The sequence below is a fragment of the Hemiscyllium ocellatum genome, chromosome 7 (genome assembly GCF_020745735.1).
Source record: "Hemiscyllium ocellatum isolate sHemOce1 chromosome 7, sHemOce1.pat.X.cur, whole genome shotgun sequence".
Lineage (NCBI taxonomy): Eukaryota > Metazoa > Chordata > Chondrichthyes > Orectolobiformes > Hemiscylliidae > Hemiscyllium > Hemiscyllium ocellatum.
In genome coordinates, this window is record NC_083407.1 from 93,830,718 (window position 1) to 93,853,685 (window position 22,968).

Sequence of the window (22,968 nt, forward strand, 5' to 3'; positions counted from 1 at the left end):
CAGAAATTGGCAGCGGACATTGGCCACCGTGGCATCCCTCAGAACCAGGTGGAGGACACTCAAGAAGCACAGACTTGCACTGCAGAGTGCACCAACAATTAGGATTGATAGGCAGCTGCAAGGATTCTTTTTGCACATAAGGATGGGCTCATGGATTAAACCAAACTGTACCTCAGGGCTCCTCACTTGCTTTCTTAGTGTATGCTTACTTATTGCCTACCTGCAAGTTTGCACCATGCATGCCTTGTCTTGCGAAGTAGAGCAGTCATAACCAGAGAGTAACCTTCTTTGTCAGTGGTACTACAGGGAACATCTTTGGGATAAATGCACCAAACAATCCCACTGCCCTATGGCTGACCACTTCTACACCCCCTCCCACTCTGCCAAGAACATGCCAGTCCTGGGCCTCCTCCACCATCAAATCCAAGCCACCCGATGCCTGAAGGAAGAACGCCTCATCTTCCGCCTTGGGACCCTCCAACCACATGGCATCAACGTTGACTTCATTAGTTTCCTTATCTCCCCTCTCCTCTCCTCATGCCAGATTCAATCCTCCAACTCGGCACCACCCTCTTGAACTGTCCTACCTGTCCATCTTCCTTCCCACCTATCCGCTCCACCCGCTCCTCCAACCTATCACCATCACCATCCACTTGCTTCTACTCATCATCTACACAGCGACGTCACCCCCAGCCTCACACCCACCCTTCTACATATCTCTCAGGCCCCTTTCCCCACCACCCCCACATTCCTGATGAAGAGCTTATGCCCAAAACATCAATATTCATGCTCCTTGAGTGCTGCCTGACCTGCTGTGCTTTTCCAGCACCACACTTCTCTACAGTGGTACTTAGTCAAGGGGGTAAATATCTTGCTGTATGACAGGATATCATGTCAATTTCATACCTATGTAAAGCGCCAGTGGTTTATGTCCAACATTCTGTCCAACAAAAGCCTATATTTACCAATCAATGTATGCATCGGGTTTCCTACAGTTCTGAACACCACAAGGCCAATCCTATTGGCAACCTCATGATTAAGGCTCTAGCAATCGACTCACTGTATGTTCACCATTGAGCTCGAGGGTATTGAAGCTTTCCTGTATGACAATGGCGACCCTAATCAAATCATCACTCACTCAACAAGAGCAAAAACCATGAAAGGGCTTGCGTCCAGCAGTCTGACCTCTGAGTGGTGCCCAGTCTCCCTCATTACCTTGGGAGGAAAACGTCTCTCGAACATTTGAACAGCTGGTTAAGTCAGCTGTTACTGAGCAGAATAAGTGGTTTCCTCCAATAGCTGGCTGCTGACATTTTGCGTACCCCATAAATGAGTAATGTGATATGAGTTTCAGTGCCAAATAGATGCCAGGTCTGTTGGCTGTGTGTCCCTGTGACATACAAGCCATAGCAAACAATGTGTCCCATTGACTATTTACAGCTGACAGCAAGTTGCTTATGCTGCATAGCATACCTGCAATCCCCAGAAAAATACAACCAGCATTAGGTGCAACTCTGGGGTTGGAAATTATTTCTCAAATAACCCGAACTGAGCTAAGACTTACACTGAAAACTGATCACAGATCATCAGTTGTGCTAGCATGTGTGGTGCATTTGTGGGTCTTACTCAGGACCCTGTTTTACGCAGGCAAAGGGGCTTTGTAAGTACGTTCCACCTTTTTGATTAGGAAATTAAGGGGTCATGGAGACTGCTAACTGCTGCTATCTTTCCATGGCAATGCCTTGAACCAATCAGAATGCACTTGCCTGGATGAGAACTAAGAGTGACAGTTAACTGTTCTTGCTGCATTGCAATGTCAATTGTGGACCAACCAATCTGCACCCTCTTCTTGCACTGTGAAAATTGCTGTCTCTTGTTTACAAGTCTGTTTCTTGCCATAGAGCTGATGGTAGCAATTAAGCAATTGTTCTTTGTGCTGTCAGACTGTCACCATAACAGAGAGACTTGCATTTACACAAAATCTTTTAATGTGCAGAGCTCTATCCCCATCCATACAGGAAACCAGGGCATACATTTGATGTCTGAGCTAAAAGACATTTTGTAGTTTCTCTTGCTCTCGATGTGTTCTAACAAAACTGAACTGAAGTGTCAGCCTAATTGAAGGCCAAGGTCCTAGGGCTAGAGTGTTACCTCAGTTACAGCAGCAAGAAAATGCTAAGTTGAATGTTCAATTCCCTTTGAGATGAACACGGGCCTAGAAAATGTGGATAATGTGCACACTCAATACCTGGCTGGGTTAAAGACAGCAACGCTACAGCCAAAGTCTCTAGCTCAGAAAAAGAGGGGAAAATCCGAAGGGAATTTTCAGCTGTGCAACAGCCAACACTTCCGATGAATACGAATTTGCTTTTTAAAGAGCTGGCTGTATATTAACAAGAAGTCAGAACACAGTTATATCACAGGTAATATACTTGAGTTTCAGATAAACCCTATAATTTGTGCTGCAGTCCCAAAATTCGAAAACATTTATTGCCATTTAACTGAGTGCCAATTCAAAAGAACATAATTGGCACCCAATGCCAACTTGACTGCTGTTCTGCTCCTTCCTCAGAAGCTACGCATTTAGTGCAGTCATTGAAATGGATGAAATGTGTCAATTTTTAGATCTCTGTTATTGCATTCCCTCGAGAAATTATTCAGAAAAAAGGTCGATGATGCCCTTTTCATTTGTGCCAGGTTTCATTGCTCATGTGGAAGAGACAAACTGTGCAAGAATGATTTGGTAGAAAAATAATCAGCATAACCATTCACCCTTCAATAACATATCATGACACTTCATTGTTACAAGCTTTCTTACCGTATAAGGGCTTTAACAGGTTTCCAAAGATTTCTCGTCATTTCTGTGACTCGCTCTTGATATTTTGGGTGCTACTGCCAAGGAATGAGTAACACAAATGCCAGAGCAGTCATTATTTTCTAACATTCCGCTGATTTGTAATGTGAGAATAGCCACTCTTTACAATATGCTCCAAAAGTAAAAATAAACTGGACCAAATTCGAACCTATTAACTGGGAAAGGGATCGATGAGTCCAGGTTTGACTCTCTGTGCATGACCATTGGCATATTGCTTTATGTTCCTTTACAATGCCATTTTTCAGTCTGGATGGAAGTGTTCCCTGGGGTCAGTGTTAGGATCTATGCACCTTTTGATATATTTTGATGACCAAAACCTGGGCACACTAGAGGTAGCTCAAATGTCACAAAACAATGAGAATGGTGTTGTTTAAAATGTGGGGCACTCAACGATTTGCTGGTAAAGTGGGAAAGCACACAACAGACAGAAGGGTGGCACGGTGACTCAATGGTTAGCACTGCAGCCTCACAGCACCAGGGACATAGGTTCGTGGGTTTGATTCCACCCTCGAGCAACTGTCTATGTGGAATTTGCACATTCTCCCCACGTCCGGCTGGGTTTCCTCCCATGGTCCGAAGATGTGCAGGTTGGGTGGCTTGGCCATGCTAAATTGCCCATAGGGATATGCAGGCTAAGTGAGTTTACCATGGGAAATGCAGGGATAGGGTAAAGGGGTAGGCATGGGTGGGTTGCACTTTGAAGGGATTCTAAGATTAAATAGAATGCAGAAAATATGGAGGAATTAGTTTTGACTGGCAAAATGATGAGACGATATAACAAGCAGTATAATTTTATGAAATGAGTTGATGCAATGAGTTGAGGGCAGTTCAGTACTCAAATCTTCAAAGTGGTGGGCAGCGCTTCCTCTAAGTTTCTTACTGGCTGGAACTTCTGACACTAACCACTGGGCATGGAACAGCCACTGTCACTTGCATGAGGCTAGATAGACTACAGGACTACCTGAAAAGGCCACTGAGCAAGCATAGGGCATCCTCAACTTTTTTAATTGAGGAATGGGGCACAAGAACAAGGAAGTCACACTAAACCTTTTATAACACTAGCCTTGTCAAGAGTAAAGGGTCTAGTTCTGGACACTGCACTTCAGGGAGGATGTCAAGACTACAGAGCTGGTACAGAGAAAATTTATAGAATGATACAAGGGGTGGGAGATTACGAGAAAATTTGGAACTAATTCAATCGTGTTACTCAAGACCATTAAATATTTTGATAAAGTTATTAAGTAGGGATGTTTCCAATCGTAAAGGGGTTCATAATCAACAGATTCAGTTTAAAGATAATAGGTTACAACCACAGACAATATGAGGGGAAGGTTTTTGTGCAGTAAATTGTTGTGCCCTGAAATGGTTTGCCTGAAAGGGCGGTGGAATTGAGATTGAATTGTACCTTTCAAAAGCAAGCTGTATAAATATCCAAAGGGGAAACACTTGCAGGGCAGTGAGGCAAAGGCTAGTGAGAGGGATTAAATAAAATAGCTCTTTTCGAAAGCTAATCTCCCTTCCAATGAAGCCTGTTTGTATGGGCACAAAACAAGAGCTGCAATGTTTGCATGTGAATACTGATTAGACTTCATCAGGAATACTCTATCCAGTTATCATCCTTCATATGCTGGGTAATGGAGAGGGCTTTGAAAAAAATTAGTGAAAGGCAGCTTTGACTCGATCATGTTAGATTCTTGTCATGCAGAATAAAGAAGGGACAATTAAGGCTAAATTTGTAGTTTGAACTAAATAGGTTTGAAAAATGAGCAGCCGTTGTAATGACAATGGAGAAATCATAAAGTTAACACATATGTTAACACATTTATAAAAATATATGGTTAAAAGATGACTGTAAATATGAAATCAATGGCTGGCTGGAGAGAGAAACTTTGGAATGTTACCCCGGACAAGGTGTTAATTTATAAGGGGCTATATTTAAAAGGAGAAATTGAACTGTAGTCTCCTGGGAGATATCTCTGACTACGTACATAATGAGAGAAAAGACAGAAGTCTGAATGAGAGAGAGGCATAATTTTTATCTTCCTTTCAAAATACAGTCAAAAATCACACAACACCAGGTTATAGTCCAACAGGTTTATTTGGAAGCACTAGCTTTCAGAGCGCTGCTTCTTCATTACGTGTTTGTAACAAACATCTGATGAAAGAGCAGCGGTCCGACAGCTGGTGCTTCCAAATAAACTGTTGGACTATAACCTGGTGTTGTGTGATTTTTAACTTTGTCCACCCCATTCCAACACTGGCATCCAAACCATTTCAAGAATACATAAGAACAGGGGTTAAAAGCGAATTAAACCCTGACCTGTGTGTTAGCGGAAGAAGGTAACTGAGGTGCTCATGTGTGCCAGCGGACTGAGGTGCTCATATGAAATAGGCTTGAATGTAAGTCTGTGCTGAAGGACACAGTGTAAAAAATTTTCCACTGGTCTCCTCCTTGGTGCAGTTAAAGGAATCTCTCTCTCTCTCTCTCTCTCTCTCTTAGCTCAGCTATCCAGTCAAACAGACACAAAACCAAAGGACTTTTGCAATCTGGCTGCCAGCAAGCCAGTATCAAAAGAAACATGACAAATCTGTAAAGCCAAGAATCTGAATGTCAGCTGGAGATTAAACAACTGCAGATGCTGGAATCCAAGTTAGACAAGCAGCAGGCTGAAAGAACACAGCAAACCAGGCAGCATCAAGATGTGGGGAATCTCATAAAATCCCTAAAGTGTGGAAACAGGCCCTTTGGGCCAACAAGTGGACACTGACCCTCCAAAGAGTAACCCACCCAGACCCATTCCCCTACATTTATCCCTGAATAATGCACCTAATCTACACATTCCTGAACACTACAGGCAATTTAGCATGGCCAATTCACCTAACCTGCACATCTTTGGACTGTGGGAGGAAACTGGAGCGCCCAAAGGAAACCCTTGCAGACACAGGGAGAATGTGCAAACTCCACACAGACAGTCACCCGTAGCTGGAATCAAACCTGGATCCCTGACACTGTGAGGCAGCAGTGCTAACCACTGAGCGACCGTTTCGGATGCAAACTGTAATGGACTAGGCCAGACCCCTCAAAACATTTTAAAGCAGGTAGGCCAGACCATAACTTTGCTCTTTGTTTAGCTAAGTGTTTCGTGAATATTCCCAGAGTAAATTAGCTGATTCGACTGCCAAGTTTCAAACAAACAAAGTTACAGAATGAAACACAGAATAGAAAACAGAATACCAGATAATTTATCCTATCCAAATCCTACGTAATGATGCTTTTCCGAAAATACTTACAACAACCCAAGTAAACACATCCCTTAGCACAATGAGTAAAATGAAACAAACTAGAGCTAACAGGCTTGAGGTTAGAAAGAGTGAGAGGGCCCAGCAGCCTGTTTCACACATCTCCTACTGCAACTGAACCAAAACTTCTAATCTAAATGAAGGCTAGCTGCACAGCTAGCTGGTCACTCCACTTGAATTTTTTTAAAGACACAAAAGCTTTTGGCCTGAAGCATTACCTGTTAGGGATAAGCAAAAAGGGGCCCAATAAAACTTGCAAACCCAGCCTGGCCAATTATCCCCACTCGGAAAAAAAATTCAACGGTGCATAGTAACCTTGTAAAAAGAACCAGTATTGTGACAAACCCTTCTTCAGGACTGGGGGTGGGTATCAGGGGAGCTGCAGATTAAGGGGGTGGCAGGGGCAGGTGAAGGCAGGTAGACGGTATGATCTGGTTGGTCACTGGGAGGAAGGAATCTGGCTGGTGGCTGGAGAAGGGCCTATGAGAGGAATGAAAGGGGGGTGGAGAGAGGCTGGGAATGGGAATCGGGTGATGGGATTCATTCCTCCCATCGACCAACCAGGTTGCATCCTTTATCAGCCTGCTCCTGCCCCACCGAAATCAGCCTGCTCCTGCTCCACCGAACTCATCTCCGCATACCTTGACACGGTTCTGTCCCCTTTAGTCCAAGAACTCCCCACCTACGTTCGGGACACCACCCACGCCCTCCACCTCCTCCAGGATTTTCGCTTCCCCGGTCCCCAATGCCTTATTTTCACGATGGACATCCAGTCCCTGTACACCTCCATCCCCCATCACGAAGGACTCAAAGCCCTCCGCTTCTTCCTTTCCCGCCGCACCGACCAGTACCCTTCCACTGACACCCTCCTTCGACTGACTGAACTGGTCCTCACCCTGAATAACTTCTCTTTTCAATCCTCCCACTTCCTCCAAACTAAAGGAGTTGCCATGGGCACCTGCATGGGCCCCAGCTATGCCTGTCTCTTCGTAGGATATGTGGAACAGTCCATCTTCCGCAACTGCACTGGCACCACCCCCCACCTTTTCCTCCGCTACATCGATGACTGTATCGGCGCTGCCTCGTGCTCCCATGAGGAGGTTGAACAGTTCATCAACTTTACCAACACCTTCCATCCCGACCTGAAATTCACCTGGACTGTCTCAGACTCCTCCCTCCCCTTCCTAGACCTTTCCATTTCTATCTCAGGCGACCGACTCAACACAGACATCTACTATAAACCGACTGACCCCCACAGCTATCTGGACTACACCTCCTCCCACCCTGCCCCCTGTAAAAACTCCATCCCATTTTCCCAATTCCTTTGTCTCCGCCACATCTGCTCCCAGGAGGACCAGTTCCAACACCGCACAGCCCAGATGGCCTCCTTCTTCAAGGACCGCAGATTCCCCCCAAACGTGATCGACGATGCCCTCCACCGCATCTCCTCCACTTCCCGCTCCTCCGCCCTTGAGCCCCGCTCCTCCAACCGCCACCAAGACAGAACCCCACTGGTTCTCACATACCATCCCACCAACCTCCGCATACAACGTATCATCTGCCGTCATTTCCGCCACCTCCAAACGGACCCCACCACCAGGGATATATTTCCCTCCCCTCCCCTATCAGCGTTCCGCAAAGACCACTCCCTTTGTGACTCCCTCGTCAGGTCCACACCCCCCACCAACCCAACCTCCACTCCCGGCACCTTCCCCTGCAACCGCAGGAAATGTAAAACTTGCGCACACACCTCCTCCCTCACTTCCCTCCAAGGCCCCAAGGGATCCTTCCATATCCGCCACAAGTTCACCTGTACCTCTACACACATCATCTATTGCATCCGCTGCACCCGATGTGGCCTCCTCTACATTGGGGAGACGGGCCGCTTACTTGCGGAACGCTTCAGAGAACACCTCAGGGACGCCCAGACCAACCAACCCAACCACCCTGTGGCTCAACACTTTAACTCTCCCTCCCACTCCACCGAGGACATACAGGTCCTTGGACTCCTCCACCGGCAAAACATAACAACACGACAGTTGGAGGAAGAACGCCTCAGCTTCCGCCTGGGAACCCTCCAACCACAAGGGATGAATTCAGATTTCTCCAGTTTCCTCATTTCCCCTCCCCCCACCTTGTCTCAGTCGGTTCCCTCAACTCAGCACCGCCCTCCTAACCTGCAATCTTCTTCCTAACCTCTCCGCCCCCACCCCACTCCGGCCTATCACCCTCACCTTGACCTCCTTCCACCTATCACATCTCCATCGCCCCTCCCCCAAGTCCCTCCTCCCTACCTTTTATCTTAGCCTACCTGGCACCCTCTCCTCATTCCTGATGAAGGGCTTTTGCCCGAAACGTCGAATTTCCTATTCCTTGGATGCTGCCTAACCTGCTGTGCTTTAACCAGCAACACATTTTCAACTTCATCTATTCTGACCTCACCACCCTGCCCCCCCCACCCCCCTTTATTTGTAGCTCCCCTTACACCTACCTCCAAGAAGGGTTACACCTGAAACATTGATTTCTCCACCTCCTGATGCTACCTGTCTTGCTGTGTTCTTCCAGTCTCCTGCTTCTCTACCTAAGAATCCGGAAGTCAACTGTTTAATTATCAATGACAATTCTCTATTCTTCACAGATGACCCAGAGTCTGAACCATATGTCTTTTAACTTGTTCACATTTCTAATCTGTCTGTATATGTTTAGTAAAGTACACATGCATTGAATGGGCTGAATCTCATGTGTTTTTGGCTAGGTCCAAATTGCATCAAGTTTGTTTCTTTTTGGAGTGTGTTTTAATGCAAAGACCAGCAAGCTTTTTGTTGTCATAGCTTAATAAGTTGTCATGGAGGGCCAGGCCCAGTACATGGATGATCCAGTGTTGAGATGCACATACCTGCATAATCATCATCTCATCATCTGCTGGTCCTCAGGACCAAAAGGATGGTGCCAGGGCATGGGGATCTTTGTCCCAAATCCAGGTACCCTGACATCACCAAGAGTTGGAGATGTAACAATGTCTGGGTTGGTAGAACGTTGGGTGCCAATGCCCATGAGGAAAGAGATTGCACCTGGAGATGTTCCCCGGTGACCAACATGAAGTTGTTTGGAGTAAGCAGTGAGCTGAATCTAATAGGAACACACAGAAATTTCCTTCCATGAGTTTTGCCAACTTCTAGCTTGTTTGGTGAGTTTGGTAAGATGAGAGTCTGAATGACAATGAGGTGAGTTGTGGTGTTAGCAACTTTGTTTAACAAGTGTTGTTCCCTGTCAGTTGGCATCTCACCACTACCTGGAGAGAATCTTGCCACACCACATGTGAAAAACATAAAAGATGGAATAGGGGGAACTTGATATTGAGAGGGGCCTTGTCCCACTTGCCAAACATCTTGCTATAGACCATGTAACTCAGATCCTACAAGATTTCACCCTTTGTTAACTCAAAAAGGTCTTGTTATATTGTTTCCTTTTAAAATCTAAAATTTGTTGGATCTGGAAACCTGGCCGGTTTACACTGAGGATATAGAGGGGGATTAAGGCAATCAACAGTTTGAACAAAAAGATATGAATTTAAAGACAGGATCTACTTTTCTTCCTCATCGTGAGGCTCGCTACTTTGCATTAGAGACATGCATGTTGCTCCATTACCTGACCCTAACAGCGTGTTACATTACACAATCCATTCCTATTCACCTTCGTGTGCATGCTCCACCATTTTCAATAAGTGACGGATGAAAACAGTCTTATAATTTTGACAGTATCATAAGCTGAGTCTGATTCCAGAAAGAGGTGAACACACACACACACACAAATGAGTCTCTGCAGCTTCTGCAACACGCTGGGGAGCTCATTAGGTTTGCCTTCTTGCTCTTAAGTGCTTAGAGCCTGCAGGAAGTCTGCAGAAAACCTGTGGTGGTCTGAACAATTATGAGAAGCTGAAAATGAGGAACATGTTGTAGCCTGCTGGCATTCTTTGTCATTTCTTAAATCAGGAGGGTGGTTCGAACACGACAGTTGACTTTCTTCGAAACACTTCATTCTTTCACTTGCCACTTGATCCCTGTTGGGATTATATTCAGGTTTCTATGCATTTAAGATTATCCTAAATCTCACTAAAAGTAAAATTGGAAACACATTGGATTACTTCAGCTGCTCCTTCATCGGCGGTTGGCCATATTTCACTTTGCTTTCCTTTCCTGGGGTTTTTGCAACTGTTGCCATCACATTGGTATCTGGTCAGAAATTTCTGACAGCCTATGTCCTTGGAGGTGGTAGGGATGAACTATGAGGGTGCAATAGCTTAGGAGTCCAACAGACAGCTCCTCCTTCCTTGCGACATAAATCAAACACGCAAGGTCCCACATAGAAAATGGGTATGTGCAGAATCATTTTCACCAGAATCATATTAGATTGGGCAGCTCGTGTGACATCTTCAGAGTGCACTGGACATGAATGTCCATTCCACCCGGTAAAACCTGGTTTGCTGCTGACCACTGCACATTCTCTGTGTACTGCGCTCGGTCTCCCCGTGACGAGCAATGGGAAGAACAGAACTTGACACCTCCAGATCTCAGCTTCATGTTCTTTACTCAGCACCTCCATCTGCACCTCACTGGCAATGCCAAGGGATCGATGTGGTGCATTGTACTAAACTGTGTCCTGATTTGCATTCCAATTTTGGTCTGAATCACCCAGAGCCTGCGATGAGATCGCATCCCTACTGTGCCTCAGATTCCATTAATAAGAGGGATGCGCTGTAGAGAGTGACAGAGCCTCCCTAAGTATTGCTGAATGAGGAGTCTTTGCGCAAAAAGGCAGTGGATGGTGTTGTGATAGAATATGAGTCCCCTAAGGGGGGCTTTCCAATTAGGGAGTCCTGGCTGACAGATATTAACTGGAGTGTCAGGGGTTCTGTTCATACTAGGAGCTAGCTCTATGCCAGCTTGGTCAGTGTCATGTACTGTGTACATGTAAATAAAGGTTGATTTGGCAATGGCCTACCAGCTTTCATGGAGTTATTTCACATGGCAGTGGAGAGAAGGTAATTGGGTAGAGAATGGAGCATTTGGGAAGGGGGATGTTGGGGCCATCTGGTGGGGGAAGTGTTTTAGTGATTTAGGGAAGAGTTGAATGGCAGCCAGTAATGATCTGTGGTATTAAAATCAGTCAAGGTGAACTCCTGCTCATCTCACCTCCACATTGCACTTTCTTACAAACTCAGCTCTTTTTGCTCAGCTTGCAATATCATTGTCAAGTAGGTGTCGCCAATGAGAGCAGATGTCATAGTGGATGTATTCCACACAGCTCCAAGATGGAGAGCAGACCTCCAACAGTAGTAAGAGTCTTACTTTTATATATTTTATTCATTCTCAGAGTGACAGTATGACTGACTGAACTAGCCAACAATCATTACCCATCCCTAAGCCACTTTGAAATGACTGAGTAGCTCCACTTAGTAACTTCAAAGGGTTAGGTGAATCAGATTGGGGTGGACCAGGAGTTGTTGAAAAGTTAGACCCAGGTATGGAATGTTTTATAAAGAACAAATTTCCTTTCTTTATAAAATGTTACTGAATTAGGTGAGTCATCATAACATTCATGGCTTTTGTGATCACTGTTGCTTCCTATTTTTTATTTCTGGATTCTATTTCCAGGTTTTTATTCAAACTTCAATCTGCTATGATGGACTTTAAGCTCTCGTTATCTGGATTACTGCTCCAGGAACCCAACAATAATGACAACTTATGTCCACATAGCACCTTTCCTTTTTTAAATGTCATGAAACATTTCAAGGATCATCATATGAGTATTAGAAAACAAAGCATTAAATCAAGACACACAATGATATTTTAAGTCAAATATTTGGACACAAATATTTAAGGAGTGCCTGGGGTGGCACGGTGGCTCAGTGGTTGGCACTGCTGCCACACAGCACCAGGGTCCCAGGTTCGATTCCACTCTTGGGTGACTGTCTGTGTGGAGTTTGCACATTCTCCCCGTGTCTGTGTGGGTTTCCTCCGGGTGCTCCAGTTTCCTCCCACAATCCAAAGATGTGCAGAGCAGGTGAATTGGCCATGCTATATTGCCCATAGTGTTAGGTGCATTAGTCAGAGGGGAAACGGGTCTGGATGGGTTGCTCTTCGGAGGGTCGGTGTGGACTTGTTGGGCCAAAGGGCCTGTTTCCACACTGTAGGGAATCTAAAAGGAGGAAGTGAGGTCATGAGATGGAGAGCTTTGGGTCCAGTCAGCTAAAGGCGATACCACTGCTGGTGGAGCAACTATATTTGGGAACACACAAAAAAACCAGGATTATGGGAACATACATCTTAGGGGATTGTTGGTCTGGAAGAGAATACAAAATTAGGGAAGAGTGGGTGCATGGAAGGATTTGAAAATTAATGAGAATTTTAAAATCGAGGTATTGCTCGATTTGGAGCCAAAGAATGTTAGTGAGCATGGGAATGATCAAGAGATGGGACTTCCGAGTTAAGATGCAGGCCACAGAGTTTTGGCTCACTTCCAGATAAGTGGGTGGAATGTGGAAGACCAGTCAGATGTACTGGACTCATCAAATCCAGAGGCAACTAAAGCTTGAATAGCTAAGGTTTCCACAGAAATGAGCTGAGACGGGAGAAGTTGGAGATCATATAATCATAGAATCCCATCTCTGTAGAAATAAAACATTTGACCCAACAAGTCCACATCCATCGTCCAAAGAGCATCCCACCCAGACCCATTTCCCCTGCCTTATCCCTGTAACCAAGCAGGACCTGTGGTTAAGGCAGCTAACCTACACATCCCTGGACACTATGAGGAATTTAGCATGGACAATCCACCTAAACTGCACGTCTTTGGAGTGTGTGAGGAAAATGGAGTACCTGGTGGAATCCCACGGAGGCACAGGGAGGTTTCAAATAGTGGTCTTAGTAATGATAAACATGAGGTCGGAACACCAAAGTTTTGAATGTCTTGGAGTAATCTTAATCTATTACTCCAATAGGGATTGAGACAAATGGGTTTTGGGTCATGTGTAAAAACTGTGAAATATTGTCGTTGCATGCATGCAAAGGAGTTAGCTCTGACAAATCACAAAAGACTCGTTTATGAGTTCAGCAGGTAATAGAGAAGGCAAATAGACTATTGGCCTTTTATTTTAAAGGAAATGGGGCCTAGCTAAAATTGTACAAGTCCCTAGTCAGACTATAGCTAGAATACCGTGAACACTTTTGGGCCCTGGTTCTCAAGAAAGATATACTGGCATGTGAAGGTTAATTAAGTTGAAACCAGGTATGGATCAACTGTCTTGTGAGGAGAAGTTGAGTAGTTGGGCCTGTGCTCATTGGTGCTTAGGAGAATGAATGGAGCCCTTATTGGAATGTACAAGATTATTAGGAGACTGAACAGGGTAGATGTGAAATGATTATTTCTCCTTGTGGGAGAGTCCAGCACTAGAGGGTTTAGTCTCCAAAAAAGAAATCACTCATTTAAAACTGATAAGGCTGACTTCTTCTGATGATTGTCAATCTGTGGAATTCTTTACTGCAGAGGGCAGTTGAGGGTGAGTCATCAGGTCTTCTCAAGGATGGGATCAATGGGTTGTAATGGGTAAGGCAATCAATGGTGATGGGGAAAAGGCAGCAAAGTGGACTTAAGGATTATCAGATAAATCGTGATCTCATTGAATGGCCAAACAGACTTGATGGGCTGAATGGCCAACATCTACTCCTATATATTTTGGTCTTACTTCTGATGGGTCCAGCATGCCATTTTCTTTCTCTGTTGTACTCACCAATCTGACAGATGCTGGCCCCGCTGATTGCAATGAACACAAGTTTCTGTCTCATCGGATAAGACAACTGATCTGTGCTCAAAAATGTATGATATGCCTTTGAAAGGACTGAAAACCCATTAGAATTCCTGCTCCTTTGAGTGCTCACTTTTGTGTGAGTAATGTTCAGCAGTTTTGAAATTACTGACAACCCAAAAAAGGTTTTGACATGTGCAAACAAGTAGCTCTGCAGATCTTGTATCTTACACGGCAAGCACAGAAAACGTTCTTCATACTTTTAAAGAAAAAGTTATGAGAAAGCTTAAAGGTATAATCCAATTACTGGAATCATTACATAACTACTAATTGTACAGAAATGCTGGATTATGTCGAGGCCATGAGAGAGATTCACATTACAAAGTGCATTCCGAATTATTTTACTGCTATTTTATCATCAGAAACCCCATATAAAAATAAATCCCCATTTTCTTTTAACAAGCTGTAATTTTTCTTAGGTAATACTTCCACAGTCACACTTTTCGCAACCAAGTTTCTTACTTCTCTTAACGTTGCTGACGTTGCTAACCTATTTTGAATCCTGACAACGCCTCGATTATGAAATCCCCTTTTTTTTGCTAAGTCTGTTATGTAATTTCAGATTGTTGTTGTATTTATTTTTCCCACGCTTCTCCCTCTCCAAATCAATGTTCCTTTCAATTTCCATTGGTCCAGCTCTACACTTCAGGAATTCACCAAATATCCTCAGACACCACCATTCAAACTCAAGACCACTTCCATCTAGAAGGAGAAGGGCAACAGGTACATAGGAACACCACCATCTGCAAGTTCCCCTTCAAGCCACTCACCATCCTGACTTGGAAATATATTGCTGCACCTTCACAGTCGCTGAGTCAAAATCCTGGAATTTCCTTCCCACAGGGCATTGTGGATCAACTCACAGTGGTGGACTGCACTGGTTCAAGAAGGCAGCTCACCATCACCTTCTCAAGAGCAGATAGGGATGGGCAATAAATGCCAGCCCAGCCAGTGATGCTCATATCCCACAAATGAATAAATTAAAAAGAAAATCTTGAGTGAAGAGGAGCAGTGGGCGTGTGAGGGGGTGCTGCTAAAGGGTGTCAATCAGGGGATGCAGAGATGATAAAAATGTTTCCATGCTGATCTCCCGCAACCCCCTCTCCCACTCCAACCCAATCTGCCATCATTAACTAATGGAGTCTTCCTCCCAATAAAATCTCAGCTTCTATCAAAACATCACTTATCAGTCCCATGCATATCCTTTCTTAATGTCCTCTGTCATTGCTAATGTCTCTTAGGAACCCTATCTTTGATTCCCTCTCCCTTCTTGTCTTCATTTCACAGCCACAGGCCTCGTCTTTCTTTCACTGCTATATACTACCTCCTCTTCCATCCCTCTCCATCTTCCTTTGTGTCCTTTTGGCAGTTTGCCAGCCTCCATCCACCTCCTCCACAACAGCCCCAAAGTCTCTTGCTGCCTCCTCCCTTCCTGTGCAGAATGCTCCCATTCACCCACTTCCTTCTCTTCCTGGTTTCCCCACACTCCTTTCCTCATGAGAGTCCCCCATCACCCCGATTGCAACCCCCACTAGCCTCTAGCGTGCTCTTTCCCAATTTAAGCATTGAAGGAGTGCTGCAATGTCCAACGATCAGTATTGAGGAAGTACCATACTGTTTGGGTTACCAAGTGAGGAAGAGTTGCACTGTCGAGGGTCAGTAACTGAGGGCTTGCTGACCTATCAGAAGGTCAGTGATGAGGCTGTGTTACATTGTCAGAGCACCAGTACTGACACAAATGCTGCACTCTCTGAAGCAGTGAGAAGGACAAGATATTAAACTGAAGTTTTGTCTGCCCTCTCGGATGAACATGTTCTAAGATTAGGTGGGAAATTTTTGTTGTGGTTTGGCAACATCAATCCCTTGCCAATCATCATTAAGAGCAGCCTGAGTATTCACTTACCTCATTGTTCTTTTTGGAATTTGCAGTGCACAACACTTCACAAAGAACACGTGTTTACCTTAATACAGAGCAGGTTGAAAGCTGCTATATAAATGCAAACTATTTCCACTAGTTGCATCTGGCTTTTGGAAAAGTAACATGATGAGAAATTAAATTAGGTATTCATTTTGTGACTGTGCAGTGCCACACCCCATCTTCCAATATTAAGCTCCAGGAAATTCATTGGAATGGTTGGCTAGGTTCATTAGAAAATGCCAGTCATAATAAACTATAGAATGGTAGCAATTTGAGAAAAAAATGTTCAAGTAGTTTCTTGATAGCTTTTCTAATTTGCCTTTCTGGCACTTATGAGCTCATCGACCATCACTGCAGTAAGCTAATATTCTATCTCAGTACAGTATTGGCACCAGTGTTTGTTAAGAGCAAAACGCCCATTGGAAGGAAAGCAGAGAGATCTGCCAGCCACATTAGCCTGGACAGGAAGGAATCTGAACCCATAGATCAAGGAGTCTAGTTCAAGTTAGAAGACAAATGGAAGATCTCCTTCTCAAAGAGCAAAGACCGATTCAACTATCAAGAATGCCTAAGTGCAATGTTCCTTTTGAAGCCAACAAATCTTAGCTTCTCATGCTTTAAGTGTTCCTGCTTATAATGCAATCGCGAGCCAATATGGAATACCATAGAATCTCTACAGTATGGAAGCAGGCCATTTGGCCCATCAAGTTCACACTGACTCTCCGAAGCGCATCCTACTCAGAACCCCCCCCCCCCCTCCCCATCAGTGTAATGCTACATTTCTCATGGCTAATCCATCTGTCCACCACACAATCCACCTAACCTGCACATCTTTGGACAGTGGGAGGAAACTAGAGCACTCAGAGGGAACCCATGCAGACATGGGGAGAACGTGCAAACTCTACACAGACAATTGCCAGAGGGCGGAATCAAACCTGGGTCCCTGGTGCTACGAGGTAGCAGTGCTAACCACTGAGCCACGGTGCCACCCCCATTTAGACAGCCCATAAACAGTAAGGTGGCATCGGTTATTGTCGTTCATCCTAGTGTTGGTTAAACACCCATAACGTCTCCCGCAAACATGATTCAGCAATAACTGGCTCCGATTCTGTATCAAACATTTTGCCATCCTAGCCCTCAAATCCTAACATTTTCATCACCATTCTTTCCATTTCAGAACAGATGCTGAGAATGAACCTGACATTAAGTTGTCTTTTTTTCTTGTTGCCTGTTGTTTCTTCATTCTTAACCCCACCCCCTTTTAAACCTTGGAAAGTATGTTTCTAGTTTGAGGTGTTGTCAAGGCTTTGAGAATTCTTGTCACTCCCTTGCGACATGTACTCTTCTTTAATTGCTCTTTTCCCTTTTACATCTTGCCTTGCATGCAAATTTCTATTCCATTCACCTGGAGAAAATATTAACTTTGGGCAATGGGAAGTAACAATGAAGAGATGCAAAGCCAGTCGTAAATATTCTGGAGCCAGTTCAAACCATTGCATCAAGTGGAATCCCACTTTGAAACGTTATCTGAAGCATCTGTCCACACCTGTATCCGGAGCTAAATTGAACTGCACACATCACAGTCCTATATTTGTCTCTGTCAAATTGATCTCTCGCTACTCTACCTAAACGGGGAATTAAAAACCTAGACTTAGAAATCCCAAGCTGAGCACAATATTCAGACCAAGATGTTATTATATATTTTCATATGGCAATTTATAATCCAGGACCTTTTGAGATGCATTAGGCATGTTGATTTATATTGATTTGATTTCTGCATGTCCCAGTAAGCCCACTGTAAAGAATGTATCCCTCAGTGTTAAAACAAATGTACAGGCTGTGAGACATCTGGGCATTGAGCTGACACATGAGGAAGCCTAGACGGATTTGTTCTCTGGGACAGGACCTGAGAGTAACCAAAGCTTGGAAATGAGATTCTGCGAGGAGCAAAAATTGGATTTCAGTGGAAATTGGCACTTGCATGAACAATCATTTATAGAAACTAAGCAGGTAATCATCTCTGGGATTCTGCTGACAGAAGTTTGGCAGGAAATTTGGAAGGATGTTTGCAGCTTAGCAACAGATGCAGATCGTAATTTCAAAACAAGGCTTTCATGAACATTCAATTATTGATAAAAGGAACTTGGGAAAAGGTATTATTTTCATGAAGTCAGTGCCCTTATAAACATAAGCGTTTTCTGCAAAGTTTCATGCATCAAGTGAGTACATTGTAATTTGAAGCACACCTTCATTTCCCAGCATTGTCTGACTAAATGAAAATAAAGGCAACATTTTGTAGACAAGAAATGATATAAAACTCATCCTGACATCCATTTCTTGATACCTGTTTATACTTACATAGCAATTAAGATGAACAGTTAATCTCTCCTCTTCATTTTGCGATTGATGACATCACTGGTTAGGCTAGCCTCTATTATCCATCCCTAACTACCTTTGAAAGGTTAGTAGTGAGCTGCCTTCTTGACCTGTTGATTATGTACACCCACAGGACTGTGAGGGAGGGTGTTGCAGGATTCAGTTTGTAGTCAACGGTGTGCATCAGGAACCTTGCAATGATACGGCTATCACATGTTAAGGAGAGGCGAGGTGTTAACGATCTCAGTGATGATACATTATTGGCGAATGTGTATGTGCCATGAATGTTACCTGACACTTTCCAGACCCATCCAGAATGCCACCCAGATCTTCCTGCTTCAGTATCTGAGGAGTCGTGATTAGTGCTAAACATTTGGCAATCATCAGTGAACGTCTCGTTCTGACCTGACTAGGAACTGATTAATGAAGATGCCTATATCTAGGACACTATCCTGAGGAACTCCTGCAAAGATGTCCTGGGGCTGAGATGATTGACCTCTATGAGCAACAACAATCATTTTCCCTCATGATGAACTGTAGCTTTATTAGGTCCCCTTGGGCCACTCTCAGTTGAGTACTGGCCTAATGGCAGCATTTTGGAAAATGGGAAATGTCAAAGTAAGCATTTTAATTTGTTTTGTGAAAGTGCACCTGCAGAGAATTAATGTAAGGTAAAGCTTATCTCTTGAGAGTAGCAAGAATTTGTACTCCTGTGCAGTTTTGGATTAGAAAAATGAACTTATAGTTGAACTGCATAAAGCCACATTGCTTAAGTGTTTCACAACAAGACAATAGCTTTCTGTTTAGCAACAAGCTTGAATGGGAGCCCAGTCAAATACAGAGAACCAAAGGTCATCTGGAACAATTTTGGGTCATTGACCTAAACCATTCATTCTGATAATCTCTCGATCCACGGAGACTGTCAGTCCTGCTGACTATTCCCAAAGTTTTATGTATTAATTTCTGGAATTTTGAGTTGGAGGAAGAAGGCAATGAGTTGGGGAAGACATGTCCCTCTGCAGTCTACTCTCAGCATTGCACTGCACGGGGATGATGTTTGTAATATTAAGCTTAAGAGATTTGAAATCTGAATGAAAAATAATGATTCCTCAGCAGCTGGCCCCATGGATCTCCAGCAGGTAATTAATCAACAGCATTACATGCAAGACAAGCAGCATGTTGCTAAGTTTTCATTACTTTATCTTAGGAAAGGACATAGTGAAACATTTGAAAATCTTCTGTCAAAAGATTAAGTGAGTGAAATACAGTTTTGACTTGTAACTTGTCTGGTTCCCCTAAAGGCTGAACCATTTGTGGCTTATTCAATTAGACACAGGCAGGAGGTTTGACTTTGGTTTGTGGCTGTTAACTGATTGCTCGTAGACTGATAATGCAGAATGTTAAGAGTTATATTCAACACCCTAGGGTAAGGAGGTTAGAAAATTAATCCACAAATATTAGAAGGCTTGCTTGACATGGGGTGGTACCTCTGCTGGGTGAGAAAATACATTTAATTGGACAAAAATTCATTTGGCAGACAAAAGTATTGCAACATTTGAACTGTTGCAGCATGATAATAGATGGAGTCCAAATTGTAAGTAATGTATGATATTGCAGTAAAAAGTGGCTACCAGATTTGATTTAATTGGATGTATATAATGAACACTGTTATTTGATCTCCATAACATTGTCTGATTCCACCTCTACCTCAGTCCCTCTATTCCTGAAACTTTCACTCACGCTTACTACCTCCAGATTCAGTTAGGAAGGAGCGTTGTGAAGGAGCGTCGCTCCGAAAGCTAGTGTGCTTCTAATTAAACTTCTTGGACCATAACCTGGTGTTGTGTGATTTTTAACTTTGTACACCCCAGTCCAACACCGGCATCTCCAAATCATTCTAACATATGAGAGACTTAACAAACAATCAAGATATTTTTCAATGTACAATTTCAGTTGCTTCACACTGTAAACTTTTGCTATAAATTCTGTGTCTTCCAATTGTGTCCTCCACAACCACCTGATGAAGGAGCAGCGCTCCGAAAGCTAGTGCTTCCAGTTGAACCTGTTGGACTATAACCTGGTGTTGTGTGATTTTTAACGTTGTCCACCATTAGTGGTTATTCTTTCAGCTGCCAAGGATCTAAAACCTGGAATTTCCTCCTTAAACCTCTCCACTTTCTCATTTTGCTTTCCTCCTTTAAGTGACTTGTTAAAATCTGCTTTCCTTTTTGACCACATCTTTGATCATTTTTCCTATAGTTTCTCCGTATGGTTTGGGAGTTGTACTTTGCCCTGTGATTATATATGTGTGTGTGTGTGTGTGTGTGTGTGTGTGTGTGTGTGTGTGTGTGTGTGTGTGTGTGTGTGTGTGTGTAGACAAGATGTTGTTGTTGAACATCATGTTGGATACAGCTGAATTTAAATATCGCCCTCCCAATATTGTCCTGCTGAATCTAAGAAACTTGCAGGAAATCTAACCAGCAGCTGTCCTGCTCTGTGATGTGATGTTGGAGTGATGATGTGGAGATGCTGGAGTTCAAAAATCAAATGACACTAGGTTATGGTCCAACAGGTTTATTTGTAATTGCAAGCTTTCAGAACTCAGCTCCTCCCTCAGGCATGATAGGATGGAGAGGTATAAGACACAGTATTTGTAAGCAAAAAGTTAGCAACTTCAAAACTAACTGCCCTTGTTTAATTCTTTAATCAGGTAGGAGGTAGACTGCTGATTAAAATGCAAAATCCAGATTCCTTTCAAGTCTTTGTCCCTAGATAATTAAAGGTTTAATCAATGTACAAGAGGGAACATCTCAGCTTAGGCAATGCACTTACAGTATGAGGTTCTGCTTTGAATCTGTCAATGTTTTTAGTTGAGCTCAGGTTAAAAGAGAATCTTGAATGAAGTAATTTTCCGCTTTGTGTGTGTCTATGTGTGTGTGAGAGAGTCACAGAGAGAGAGAGAGAGAGAGAGAGAGTGTATGTGCATTTCAGAGTGTGCTGAGTTTTAGTCGTTGCAGCAGGAGTCAAACTTTCAAGCTTTCTAAACTCAACATTAAATTCAATAATTTCAAATCATCACCTCGATCCCCACTTTTCAGGGCATCTGCTGTTGGAGCTGATTCTGCTGTGACCTCCTTAGGATCAAACTTCTGTTGTTCTGATCTGCTTTAACCTTGCATCCCCATCCCTTCTGTCATCCTTTGTGCTTTCACTCAATCAGAGACCTGCTCTATTATCCCTTTTCCCACCCACCCCCTTTTCCACGCATCTATACTTGCGTAATACCTGTTACGCCTACAGCATTTTGTGTTCCTGATGAAAAGTCATCAAGCTGAAAATTTGAGCAGGAGTGTAATTTTCTCAACTTTCCCGGGGTGGAGGGGGTGGGATTTGGGGGTTTTGAGGGGTGAAGTGACGGTGTCAATTTTACACAAGGTACCTTTTTAAACTATCAGTGAGATCTCACCCATAGGCTTTCCACCTCAAAAGAGTAGGCTGTATCTCCACTCGAATAAGGGGTGCAGCCTAATGGGAGACCACAGGACAAGGTGGAAGGCTATTTCTGGTGAGTTGAGATATGGCAATCGTGGGCTAGAGGGTGACTTTGTGGTCTGTTTGGGGGAGGGGAAGGTGGGCCCAGGCCAGTGGTTTCTGGGTGGCAGAGGTTGTGAGAGGTTTAGTCAAAGACTGCAGGAGAAAGGCTGGGTGGTTTGGGTAGGGAGGACAGCGCGGGTAGGGTTGGGTGGAGGAGAAATGGTGAATCGTGGGGAATTGGTCACACTTAAATGGTCCAGAAAGTAAGTGGAAAGACACTCACTTCCTGGTCCAACAGCCATTTGCCAGGATTCCGTGTTGGGTTTTCTCAGCCATAAGTTAAATCTTTGTGCTTTAAAATGAGTCTGGCTGCTCTATTATAGTATCGAAGACGATATCCCACCTCCTCTATAGTGAGTTGGTCAACCTCCCATCCCCTATTAAAACTGGAAGTGAATAAGTGGGGCAAAGATTGGGAACAGGATTCAGATTCTTAATACTTTAAAATTCTGTTTCAGTCAAGCAAGTTCCTTCCCTCACTCTTACCCTGAGGTGTTTCGTAAGTACTTTCATTAATTGCCGTTTCTTTTTCAGATCACAAACTTCTTCTGTTTCTTCAAGCAGTAATCCTTAAGCAGCACTGATAGCCTGCCAACTTTCAGACTGATTACATTGAATTTATATTACAGAAACAGACCATTCAACCGCACCTCTCCCCCACCCCCTCTAACACCCCCACCCCAGTCCATGTTCTATTTAAGGTCCGTCCGCCCCCAATATTTCACTGATCCTCTTTCCATTCCCCTCAAATCCACAAATAGATTTCAAATGCTCACGTTGGAGGGGTGCTGACATGACACCATAGTGAAAAGCTACACCTTTGTTTTAGTTTATTCAAAGTCAGTAACAATAAATTCTCACTTGGATACAGTTACATCAACTTTCAAAAAGAAACCTTGCATTTATGTTGTGTCTTTTGATGCTGCTCTGACTGGACAGGTATTAGTGGTATTCTCACTGGACGGTTTTAATTCAGGGACCTAGCTAATGTTCTGGGGACCAGGTTCAAATCCTGCCATGGCTCCAATGGTGGAATTTGAA